Raw genomic sequence first — 13,588 nt, forward strand, 5'->3', positions numbered from 1 at the left:
CAGTGTCTCCCTGGCTTTCGTCCTTCTCCTGTAAGCATGCTCTGCTCCTAGCATCCTGACCTCGGGCTCCTTTCACGCCCTGGCCCTGTTTTTCACCAGTATTTTCTGAGGCAGACTTGAAGAGTTCGCTCTTTGCACTTTCACAGGGTACTCAGAAAGTCAACAAGTCTGAGAGACTCAAATAATTGTCTCAGAGATGGCAGGACCTCAGACACAATGACATGGAGGAGCAGGTGGCTTCATCTATTAGCTAAAAATGGCACACTATAAATTTACTCCCTTTTTAAAAACTATATTTTATTGATTTTTCACAGAGAGGAAGGGAGAGAGATAGAGAGTTAGAAACACTGATCAGCTGCCTCCTGCACACCCCCTACTGGGGATGTGCCCGCAACCAAGGTACATGCCCTTGACCAGAATGGAACCTGGGACCCTTCAGTCCGCAGGCCGACACTCTATCCACTGAGCCAAACCAGTTAGGGCTAAATTTACCCCTTTTGTGTGTCCTTTCCATCTTGGGCCTACAAAGAATTCAAGGGAACTATAGCAAAATTTTATAAAAATTTATAAAAGAATGACAAACTAGAAATAAAAACAACTTTAAATAAGAATAACAAGTCAGAACAAAGGAAAATGTAAATAAGGCAGGAAGTCAGGATTGGAGGGATGGAAAGAAGACTGGTATACCAATCACAAGGGATCACAGTGTTTCTGTAGTTCAGCCATACAATTATATCTGAGCTTCCCAGCAGCCAAGGAGAAAGAGATGTGATCCATTACAGAGTCCGTATAAGCCAGAGATGAAGAACGATCTCAGTTCCTTGCAGGAAGCAAAGGGTTGCTTGAAAATAACCATTTCTCTTGGTACAGGGGCAGTGAATGTATGAAATCACCTGAGCCTTCAAATGATGTCCCTCCCACAAAAGGAAGGATTGATTTTTGCCAGTTGGAAGGTCACGACTCGGCAAAAGCTATTCTTTGATCAGTCAAAGCCCTCCCCTGACTCAGGCAGAGAAGGCAGCCTCCCATAGCAGGGCCCCTGTGGGTATGGCAGGGAAACCTCACTTCATCAGGGAGCCATGTAAGATGTCTTCCAAACTGGAGCACATTTGAGAGTGAAAGAGGCATTACTAATGATTGTGGAGGAGCAACAGGAATAAGCCAGGCCTGTCCCAGCCTAGCTGGGACAAATGGTTACCCTTACATTCAGGTTTTACTTTGAGACCCACACCAGGCTCAAGTGCTGACTCAGGGTATCTGATATACACTTTCCATCTTGGCTAGGAGGACTTAAATCACACTGTCTCCTAATGGATTCTTAGAGACTGGTTATCTAGGCCAATCCGCTTACTTGACAGATGGGGAAACTGAGGCCTAGAAGGATGATGTGATTTTTCCTAAAATTTGCACAGTGATGGTGGCAGAGCTAGACTGTCCTGTGTCTCTCAACCTCTGGCCAGTGTTCAACTCCTGCCCCAAGGAATCAATGCCACTATGACACAGGACAGTCTAGTCTGTGGCACAGTGGGCACTGCCGTCGGTGGCTCTCTGTTCTACGGGAGCACTGGCTTGGCCCCGGGGACACGGCTGTATCTCCAGGTGTCTAGAGGTTTAACAGCAAAGGAGGCCTTTTAACTTATGTCCTAACCTCGCTCTGGCTGCTGGACAGGAGAAATGGGGAGCCCGGCTAATGTTGGGGAGTCCATCCTGGTGGCATTATCCCAGGCCTTGATTATGCAAGCTAAGGTGGGTGGCAGCCCCCTGTTCCCCACATGTCCTTCTTCAGAGAACCTACAGTTAATTTATTATGTTCTTCCCAACATCCTAAGGCATATATATAAATATGTGTGCATACTGGGTTTTATGTAAATGAAGGAAATACAGTGTACACATGGATATCGAGGTTCACCTTACTCTTTCTGGGTGCAGCTAGTATTCCACTTGGGGCTGTATTCAAATTCAGCCAGTCCTGTACTGAAGCCCATGAAGGTTGTTTTCAGCTTTTTCTATTCCAGGAAACACTACAAAGAACATCCTCTGTATATTCACGCAAGTGTATCCACAGGATAAATTCCAAGAAGGGAATGTATCTTGAACTTTTGATAGGTACTGACAAATAGCTCCCCACAAAGCACAAATTTACATGCCAATTGTGTGTGAGGACTATTTCTCTGATTTTTTTCTACCCGGAATACAACCTATGTCTTTAATATTTACTGATATACAATCATTGTACTAGTTTCCTATTGCTGCTGGAACAAATTGCCACAAACCTAGTGGCTAAAACAACACAATTTAGTATCACACAGTTCTAGAGGCCAGAAGTCTGAAATGGGTCTCACTGGACTAAAAACAAGGTATGACCATTTTTCTTTCTGGAAGCTCTAGGGGAAAATCCATTTCCTCACCTTTCCAACTTCTAGAGGTCACCTGCATTCCTTGGCTCGTGGCCCTCCCCATCTTCAAGGCCAACAATGGCTTGCTGCATCCTTCCCACAACGAATGACGCTAACAGTGACTGCTCTGCCTCCCTCTTTCACTTGTAAAACCTCTTATGATTATGTTGGGCCCTCCTGGATAATCCAGAACAATCTCCCTATCTCCAGATCCTTAATTTAATCACACCTACAGAGTCACCTTTGCCATGAAAGGCAACACATATTTATAGATTTCAGGGATTAGAAGGTGGAGCTCTTTGAGGGTCATTATTCTGCCGACCACAATGGCCTCTTAGATTTAAAAAAATCTGTATTTCTTGATCTCCAGGGAGGCTTAGAACTTTGCATAAATTTGTTAACTATTACATTCAGGGAACTATTTTATAAGAAGAATTTGTTTATGTTTCTAATGAATTATATTTTTCTTATCTGTTTATGTAAACTTTTTTGATATTGGTGGTATTGATCCTTTATACAGGTTGAGACAAAAGTAGGTTTACAGTTGTGAATGCGTGAAACAGAGTTTATTCTTGTATTACTAGAGGCCCGGTGCACAAAATTTGTGCACAGGTAGGGTCCCTAGGCCTGGCTGGCAATCAGGGCCGATCTGTGGGGTGACTGGCGGGGGGACTGGGGGACCCCTGCTGGCACCCGCCTTGGCTGGCCTGGCATCGCCTGCTCATCGGCCCTGCCCCCCCACTCCCGCTGCCGCCAGTTGCCTCCCACAGAGGGAGGCGACCAGTGGCAGGGCGATTGGGGGGTGGTGTCACCCACTAGCTGGCCAGTCCCATCCCTCACCACCGTCGACGCCAGTCATCTCCCTCTGTGGGGCAACCAGCGGGGCAATCAGGGGCCCCCACTGGCACCTACCTTGGCTGGCCTGGGGCCTGTGGGCTGGGGGAAGCTCCTGCATTGAGCGTCTGCCCCTTGGTGGTCAGTGCACATCATAGCGACCAATCTTTCCACCAGTAGTTCCACTGTTCAGTCGATTTGCATATTAGGCTTTTGTTATATAGGATTATTTATCAATTATTGCATTGTTTTCTATATGAACTGTAAATCTACTTTTGCCCCATCCTGTACAGTGGAAGGCACAATCTGCCCCCCTGGGATGGCCAGGAGTGTGCTGCTGGGCTGGGTCAGGCTTCTGAGGTGACCAGCCCCTCACACCCTCTGGCCTGGATTCACTCATGGAAAATAGGCACTACCTAGGGCAGTGATGGCGAACCTATGACACGCGTGTCAGAGGTGACACGCAAACTCATTTTTTTGGTTGATTTTTCTTTGTTAAATGGCATTTAAATATATAAAATAAATATCAAAAATATAAGTCTTTGTTTTACTATGGTTGCAAATATCAAAAAATTTCTATATGTGACACGGCACCAGAGTTAAGTTAGGGTTTCTCAAAATGCTGACACGCCGAGCTCAAAAGGTTCGCCATCACTGACCTAGGGTCTGATGGATTGCCTGTGTCAGGAATAAGTTTTCCACTAACACAATAGGTCAAACAGTGCTGCTTCCCTGACAAGCCTGCGATATCTGCTGTGGGGCAGGTCTGTGGGTTAATCATCATCAGCATCTTCCCCGGAAACTTGTCTCCCTCTCGACTGGGCAGAGACTAGGCCTTAATCATCTTTGTATTTTCAGTGCCTGGCACTGAGTCAAATACTGAAAATATTTTAAAAATACTTAAATGGCCATCTACCATGTGCCCAAACTATACTAAAATTCACATATTAATCCTCACACATATCCCCTTTATGCAGATGAGAAGACTGAGGCTCAAAGAGGTGAGGCTAATTGCTTCAGATAATACAAGAGAGGGCAGAGGTAAGATGCAAACCCCGAGTGCAGGCCACTGTCTAGAAAACCCCCAAGAGTGCTGACCTTGGTCAGAATGGCCCAGATGGATTCTGCCTTTCTTCCCAGCATCCCAGCTCCTCCAGGAAGTCTTCCCAGTTAACCACATCCATCTGCACTTGCACCGAAACCTCCTCCCATGTGCAAATCACTCGGTGTGACCCTGCTCAGAACTGGGTTTCTTGATAAATGTTTTCCCCACCAACCATGAGTGGTGGATTATTCACCATTTGGGAGGTTCCCAAATCACTTCCCTGGGGTGACTGTGGTTTCTGCATTCCTACTTTTCCCTCTTCTCCTCCCTCTCAACCCTAAGACCCAGCCAGGGCTTCGAATTTATACATATTGGTTGAAAAGTAAATTCTATTCATAGCGAAGAGAAAGCTAGGCCATCCTAAGCAAGTTATAAGAGACTGTTTTTTGTCTTCCTGTTAGAGAGCCCAGGGACCAAGGTGGACTTGACATCCCTAGGGAGGACAACGTTTCCAACAACATCCCCGAGGAAAGTAGGACCACGTTTCACAGTCAAGACCAAGCAACAGTACAGCCAGAACTCCACTCTGCTAGACCCTCGGAAGCCCAGATGCAGCCCTGATTATTTGTGGTTGTGATAACTCAGGCAAAGATGGTCCAAACCAATGCATGTGTCTAGTCTGGACAACTGAACTCAATATGTGTTGGGCTGTTGTTAGTGTTAACACAATAACTCTATTGGGCAGGGACTATTATTATCCTCATTTTACAGATGAGGAAACTGAAGCACAAAATCACAAAGCCGGCAATGGCAGAGCCTAGGCCAGTGGTCGGCAAACTCATTAGTCAACAGAGCCAAATATCAACAGTACAACGATTGAAATTTCTTTTGAGAGCCAAATTTTTTAAACTTAAACTATATAGGTAGGTACATTGTTATTAACTTAATTAGGGTACTCCTAAGGCTTAGGAAGAGCCACACTCAAGGGCCAAAGAGCCACATGTGGCTCGCGAGCCGCAGTTTGCCGACCACGGGCTAGGCTATCAGGTGACCTCTGCAGTGGATACCCTCAATGCAGCTGGGGTCACACCAGCCTCTTGGACAGGACTTGGATTTAAATCAAGTAACCAAACATCATTCCTAGAAGCCTTCCTTCCCATCACGTGGCTGGCCTTGTTAAGAGCTTTTTTTTCTTTCACCCAGAAAAATATCGACAGTGTTTAAGTCTTATTCCCACTGAGTCTGAAAATGAACTGAGATCAGGGACTATAATCTTGACTCAACAAGGATCTGGTTAAACCCAGATACTTGTAGTTAATTAATCTACTAAGTTATCTATTGTTACAGCCTTCCCATCACGTGGCTGGCCTTGTTAAGAGCTTTTTTTTTTTTCTTTCACCCAGAAAAATATCAACAGTGTTTAAATCTTATTCCCATTGAGTCTGAAAATTAACTGAGATCAGGGACTATAGTCTTGACTCAACAAGGATCTGGTGAAACCCAGATACTTGTAGTTAATTAATCTACTAAGTTATCTATTGTTACAAATCTAGTTACCTATACATCTACCTATCTCATCATTTATTCATATCCACCTGGTCCCAGTAAAGATTAAAAGAAGCTCCTGGACACCCCTGAGAATGTGGCAAATATCTGAACTTAACGCCACCGGCTTATCTTAAGTGGTCCAGGAAGTACCTGTGGGAGAAAGAGCTTAAGAAAGAAAGAACAAAGCCTGAAATGAGAGTTGGGCAGGGTCAGGCCACTTGTCTTCTGGCCATTTACATTCTGCCAGTCTCTCATCAATGTTAACTATGAAAGACCTGCATTCCACATTTCTTGCTGTAGCCAGTTTCCAGCAGGTCTCTTGCTGTGCCTTTGATGGCATTTTTTCTACACAAATGGCTGTGGTACAAAAGACACACCTGCCTATAAGCTTCCTAGGTAGTTAAGGTTCTTCAGTTTCCTGTGAAGGGTAATACACAGAACACACTATGAAATACACACACACACACACACACACACACACACACACACACACACACACTATAGGATAAGTGATATAAGGACGAATGACCAGGGAGATTAGGTGAGATGTACAATATATTCCAAAAGCAAACAAAGACAAAATTAGGGATTATGTGTGGTCTCCACCACTCTTGCCCACAAAGCAGGATGGATATAACTGCAGTAGCAATGGTACAGCAGCTATAATGACCACTTTGAAGTTCACCTCACTTATTCACTCAGTCTTCAAGCATTACATAGACCTTCTCAATGCCACACCAATAATAGGAAAACAGACATAAATGATAGACCTTACTACAAAATTGATCGTGTGGTAGCAAAACAAGGAGAAATAAAAAGTAACAATGGAAACAAGAGAGTAAGGAAACAGATTCCCATACATATAGTCACCTAATTTATAATTAAGGTGTTATTTCATTTGATGGGGAATGATAATCTTTTCAATAAACAGTGCTGAAGTAATTAGATATCTATAAGGGAAAAAATGAATGAGGCCCCTACCTCACACCATACACAAATATTAATGTGAAATGGATGTTTTACCTGAATACGAAAAGTTAAATGATAAAACTTGTAGAAGAAAACACAAGAACATCATAGCTTCATGCACTTGGATCCAGTGAAGATCTCTTACACAGTTCACAAAAAGCATACTCATATACTCATAAAAGAAAGTGAAAATAAATTGGGCTTTATTAAAATAAAAGTCTGCTTATCAGAAGATACCGATAATAGAATACAAGAACAAACCACAGACCGGGAGAAGATATTTGCAATACATATTTGACAAAGGACTCACCAAGAACATAAATATTCCTAAAAATGAATTTTAAAAAGGGAGACAACCCAATTAACTTTTAGCTAAACTTAACTCAAAATGGCTAAGAAATAAAACTATAAAACTCTTAGAAGAAAACATAGAAGAAAAGCTTCATGATATTGGATTCAGCAGTGATTTCTTAGATACGACACTAAAGCACAGGCAACCACAGTAAAAACAGACAAACTGAATTCATAAAAATTTAAAACTATTGTGCATCAAATGATATAATCAAAAGAGGGAAAAGGCAACCTCCAGAATAGGTTAATATCCAGAATATATAAAGAACTTCTACAACTCTAAAACAAAAACCAAACAACCAGGTTAAAAACGAGCAAAGAACTTGAATAGACATTTCTCCAGAGAAGATATACAAATGGCCAACAAGCACATGAAAAGATACTCAACATCGTCATTCATTAGGGAAATATAAATCAAAACCATGAGATACCACCTCACATGTAATAGGATGGCTACTATAAAACAAACAAACAAAAACCCAGAAAATAAGTGTTGGGGAGAATGTGGAGATATTGGAACTGTTGTGTACTGCTGGTGGGAATGCAAAATGGTGCAGCCTCTACAGAAAACAGTATGATGATTTCTCAAAAAAGTTAACAATAGAATTACCATATGATCCAGCAATTTCATTTCTGGGTATATACTCCAAAGAATTAAAAGCAGAGTCTCAAAGAGATATTTGTACACCCATGCTCATAGCAGTTTTATTCACAATAGCCAAAAGGTGGAAGCAACCCAAATGTTCATAGACAGATGGATGGATAAACAAAATGTGGTATACACATGCAATGGAATATTATCCAGCCTTAAAAGGAAAAAAAAATATTCGGACACATTCTACAACATGGATCAACCCTGAGGGCATTATACTAAGTGAAATAAGCACATAAAGACAAATACTATATGATTCCAATTACATGATAGTCAAATTCATAGAGACAGAAAGAATGGTGGTTTCCAGGGGCTAGGAGAAGGGAAAGGAGAATAAGGAGTTACTTAATGAGGCCACCAAGTTCTAGGGTGCTTTGTTATGCAACAAAGATGAACTAAAGCTATCTCTATCACAATAAAGAAAACACATCCTCAAGTTTTTAAAAATGCAATGAAAAATAAAAGGAGTTACTTAATGCACATGGAGTTTTGCAAGTTGAAGATAGTTTTGGAGATTCATTCACATCACATAACAGTGTGAAAACACTTAACACCATTGAACTAAAAAATGGTTAGGATGGCAAATTTTATGTTATGTATATTTTACCAGATTTTTTTAAATGGCAAAAGATTTGAATAAGTACTTTAAAAAAGATGTTATCTAAATGGTCAATAAGCATATGAAAAGGTGCTCAACAATGTTACTTATCGGGAAAATAAATTAAGTCCATCACACTTTCACCAGAATGGCTAACATGAACCAAACAAAATTATACCAAATGCTGGCACAGAAGTGGATCAACTGGAACTCTTCATGTCCATTGTTGGTGGGACGGTAGACTCAGCCATTTGGACATTTGATTGGCAAAATCTCCAAAGCTAACACTCATCTACCCTATGACCCAAAATTCCACTCCTAAGAACATATTCTACAGAAATGCACATACGTGTCTGCCAAAAAGCACAAACAAGAATGTTCACAGTAGCTTCATTCATGACAGCAAAAAACTGGAAGCAGCCCAAATGCTAAAACAAATAGAATGGATAAATAAACTATGGGACATTTGCACAAGAATTATGACATAGTAATAAAAGAGAACAAAGTACTGCTACAAACAAAAATATGGATGGATCTCACAGACATAATAAGTAGTAGAACTCAGACATGATAGACTGTTCACTGTATGATTCCACCGAATTGAAGTATAAGAACAGGCAACACTAATTTTATGGTAATAGAAATCAGAATAGTGGTTTGCTGGGGTGGGGCAGGTGGCTATTGACTAGGAAGGGGCAGGCAGGAACTTTCTGGGGTGATAGAAATGTTCTACATCTTGATCTAGTTACATACATATATATGGGTGTGTACATGTAGAAAGTATTTGAGTTGTATGCACTTCATACTATGTGTATATATATGATATGTGTACAAAATTGTATGTGTGTTATGCTCCATTTAAAAATGACACAAAATTTTCTCTTGAAAAATACAAAGCCTATAAGGAGAGAGACACAAACAAAAACAGGTAATAAGATGTAGTAGACGCCATGATGGAAACAGGTTCCGAATACAGGTTGGGAGAGGGAAGAGAATGCTCAGGGGTAGGCTTCAGCGATGGTACACTGGGCTCCTAAGGACAAATGGTATTTCACCAAGCAGAAAAGGGGACTAATGTGGGCAAAGGCATGACGATGCCGGGGGAAACACTGAGCATGTGAGAAGGCAGGTAATTCATTGTGGTTAGAGGGTCGGGTGTTAGAGCACAGTGGTGGGAGGCTGAGGTCATGAATCAAATCAGGCCTCAGATTTGTTTATTTAAATGAGTTCCCCGTAAACATTTGTTGAGTGAATGAATGAGCCTTCCCTCAGTCATGAGGCATCTGATGGCTGGAGTCACAAGACAGGTATATTTGCATAGCAAACAGCACTGATGAGATACAGCAGTGGTGGAGTCATGAAGTCCATTTCTTTTAAAATTGTTAGTTTCCTCAAAGTCTACTGTCTTCCAGGCCCCAGAATTTGAAACCATCTGCATTCCTTTCCAGTACTGATTCTGCCATAAAGCTGAGGGATTTTTTTGTATTTACCATCTCCCCCAACTTCCTTCCACTCAATCTCACCATCTTTGATAAATTACATGTTTTTGGTCATTCTGGTAGTTGCCTTCAACATCTTCAAATAATAGACTTAAATTGCTCTTCCCTGATCTGCCAACTGTTCACTTCCTGCTATGAACAAGAAGAAATTTGTCCACATTCCCTTCTTTCCATCTCCTTTCCCCGTCCATCTTCAAATGTTTACTTATATATTATTATTCTTACAATGTCAAGTTTCATAACATCTATATTCCTTCTTTCCATCTCCTTTCTCCGTCCATCTTCAAATGTTTACTTATATATTATTCTTACAATGTCAAGTTTCATAACATCTATATTCTCTGCTATATTGTAATGATATAGTCTATAATTTAATTCTAAAAATTGAAACTAATAAACAACATGTTTGTGAAGATAATATTCCCTAGGAAACTACTTAGTATGAATTCCACAGAACTGAAATTTTATTACAAGGAAAATGTCAACCAATTTTTTCTACAAAGAGTTTATGGCTTCTTTTACTTCTTTTTTGAATCCTATGTCATCATCTTTTTTTTTTTTTTTTGACTGACAGAAAGAACTCTAAGTTTTTTGGTTTTTTTCTTCCAGAAAATATAGATGACTGAGTGAAAAACTTTATGAACTCTTACATAAAAAGTCTTTATTTTGCTTTCAAAGTTTGAGGGGATAGAATTCTTATTTCAAAATCATTGTCCTCCAGATATTTGAAGGCACTGCTCCACTGTCCTGGGCTTCTTACGTTCCTGATGAGAAATTCTGATGTAAGTTTTGATTCTCTTTGGAAGCTTTCTGTTTTTTATCCTTGATGTTCTGAAATTTTAACAAAATCGGTCTAAATTTCCTTTTCACTAATTCTGTCCTAATTTAGTGTGCTCTTTCAATTATATCTTTGCCTATTTCTACCCCTCCCTCTCCCTCAGTCATTGTCCGGTCTCTGCTTCTAGATCTCTATTTGATGGATACTGAAGCTTCTGGACCTATCCTCCATGGGCATTAATTTTTTTTTCCTCTTTGAGGTTTTACTCTACATTCTGGGATATTTTCTTAGTTTTAATGTCTAGATCACCAATCTGTCTTCATCCATATCCATTGTGTCACTCGGTTCATCCACTAAATTTTTTCTCAGGAGTCATATTTTTAAATTTCAATAATTATTTTCTTTTCTCTGATTATTCTCTCTTCATAGGAACTGCATTCTATTAAATGAAATAATATCAATTATTGTTGAAGATACTAATGATAATTTATTTTAGGGTTTTCTTATAGTTGAGCTGTTTCCTTTTGTAAACTCTCTTTTTCTTTGTTCCTATCTTAGGCCTTTTCTTTCTGCTGTTGGTTTTCTGCTAATGTTTGGTGATCCTGGTTGTCCATACATATTTAAGAGTGAAGGACTATGTTGTGAAGTTAGTATATGTGTTAGGATGCAGATTCTATCTCCTATAACAAGGACCCGACTTCAAGAGTGGCTCAGAAGAGACAGAGTTTATTCGTCTTGTGTAACAGTCTGAGTGTAAGTGGCCATGGGCTGATATGGTGGCTTCACAGCATGGGTATCTTTGATCTTACTCTTCTGTCATCCACAGCATTTGGCTCCCATCTCCCACCATCACACCCACATCCTGATCAACAGGAAAGAGAAAGGGGAGGGCAAGACCTGGAGTTGTATATATGTTTTGGGTTCACACCAGCCACAGACCACACCTAGCTGATAGGAAGCCCAGGAAACGAAGTCTTCAGCTGGGCGGTACTCAGTTAACATCCATCACTACAGAAGAGAAAAAAAGATACTGATGAAACAATGAACTGCATAGGGCTTTCTGTGAAGTCTTTGGTCTATTTTTCTGAAAGGTTTGCCCTTAAATATGATGGTGAAATCATGAGCCCATCCCATGGGCGAGTTCTATGTATGAGGGTAAAGCATTATGAGTCTCCCTGTAGGGCTGTGGAGAGGGAGCTGGCCAGGGGACTCCTGCAACTGCCCAAAGAAGGGCTTTCCTCCGTGGTGGACATAGTGGCAGACTTCACCGGAGGCAGAACTGCCTGTGCTTCCCTGCTTGCTCCCTGCCACCATGCCAAGTCGCTGGGAGGCCTGGATCTCCCTCTGCTGGGCTCCTCTCTCAGACGCTGGCTCATTGCTTTCCTTAGCATTTACTGGGATTTGGCCTGCCGCTGGCTGCCTGCCTATAGAAAGTGAGAGGGGTTGAACTGTGCTTGCTCTTCGGAAAAGTTCTTTAAGAGAGGCTGTAACCCTGGCATCCCATTCCTGTCCTTGTTTTGTTGGCTCTCAGCTTGAACTACGCTTGGCATTTCTGGGATAGAAATCACTTAGGCCTCTGGGTCAGACACAGGGCTGCAGTGACTTCTGCTCCGATTTCCCTGCTGCTGCAATTTCATGGGCTTCCTTGCTTCCCAAGACTTACTGGCATTTTCGGTCCACAGATGGCATTCTGTCTTGTTTTCCAAGATTATGATGTCATCCTTGCAAAAGGCTTTCTCTGTCATCTAAGAATTCCTAGGGAAGACGTGGAGGTGGGCATTGTGCTCTGCAGTAAGGAAATCACTGCAGTGTGACTCAGGGCACATGACTTGCCCAGGGACACACATTCCATAAGGGGGGCTGGGAGTCAGGGCAGGCATGTGGTCCAGAGTGCATGCTCCTGACTACCTCCCCATGTGACCTCCATGGGTGGCACCTGCATAATTAATCAAGGAAACACTGGAACTTTGCTCCAGGTGTAGGGGGTGGACCCCAGCCTGGGAATCTGGAGACTTGGACTTTGCACACACTTCGAGACCCCACTCTGCTACCTGCTCCCATATTTGAAAAAGAGAATGTTGGGCTCAGAGAACCTTACCCACCCTGATATTCTGGAAGCTTTGCTGCCCAGCCTGAGCCCACCAGCTGTCCCAGGCCCCCTCACCCCAGGCTTGATGCTGGGCCTCACTGAACCTTCCTACCAGGACTGGGTGGATATGACTCCTGCTTCTTGACATTCCGGGCTTTTTCTCTAAGACCTGACCTGACCTCACCCTTCTGCCTGGCTGGTAATCCCACCCTATGCCCCTCTCTAGCCTCCCAACCTGCTTCTTCCCACTCCCTCCCACCTGTGCCCCAACTCTTCCCCTCCCTTCCTGCCTCTTAGCCATGGATCAAGCCCCTCCCTTGGTCCCGATGCCTGGTCCCCCTTCTCTTCTTTGTCTAGTCAAATCCTACTTATCACCCTGCCAACTTCTCCCTGGGGTCTCCGAGGTCCCAGATAGAACCTTTACCCTGGGATTCGGTTAAACCTCTATGCAGATAATATTAATACTCTTACTGGCACCCGGCATGGGTGCATGATTATAGCTCACTAAAGGCCTTCACAGCCACCGTTTCATCTAATTGCCCAGGTTCTTCCCTGCAGAGAGGACCCACTGTTCATGCTCCATCTCCCCCCTCAGACGGTAAACACAATGTCTGAACAGCGCTTCACCATTGAACAGTTCCTCACCACAGCCCTCGGGGAAGGGCCTTATCATCTAATTTTGCAGAAGAGGAGGCAGATGTTCAGAGAGGTATGGGGTTCACCAGGCGCTGATTCCATGACCCAGGTGTGCTTCTCGAGGAGACCTTGCTTCCTGAGTTTGCACCCAGGATCAGACTAATTTCTGTCTTCATGCTCCATCCTTAGCCCC

The 13,588-nt window shown here is 42.4% G+C and overlaps 1 long non-coding RNA gene across 1 annotated transcript; it reads right to left on the reverse strand.

Moving 5' to 3' along the window:
* Nucleotides 1-11,376: 11,376 nt before the first annotated feature.
* LOC106726058 lies at nucleotides 11,377-12,989 on the reverse strand. Its single transcript, XR_001362071.1, has 2 exons — nucleotides 12,334-12,989; nucleotides 11,377-11,678 (listed from the first exon to the last, which is right to left on the reverse strand). It is a non-coding gene; the product is annotated as an uncharacterized LOC106726058 (long non-coding RNA).
* Nucleotides 12,990-13,588: the final 599 nt, after the last annotated feature.

The sequence above is a fragment of the Myotis brandtii genome, unplaced genomic scaffold, assembly GCF_000412655.1.
Source record: "Myotis brandtii unplaced genomic scaffold, ASM41265v1 scaffold220, whole genome shotgun sequence".
Taxonomy (NCBI): Eukaryota; Metazoa; Chordata; class Mammalia; order Chiroptera; family Vespertilionidae; genus Myotis; species Myotis brandtii.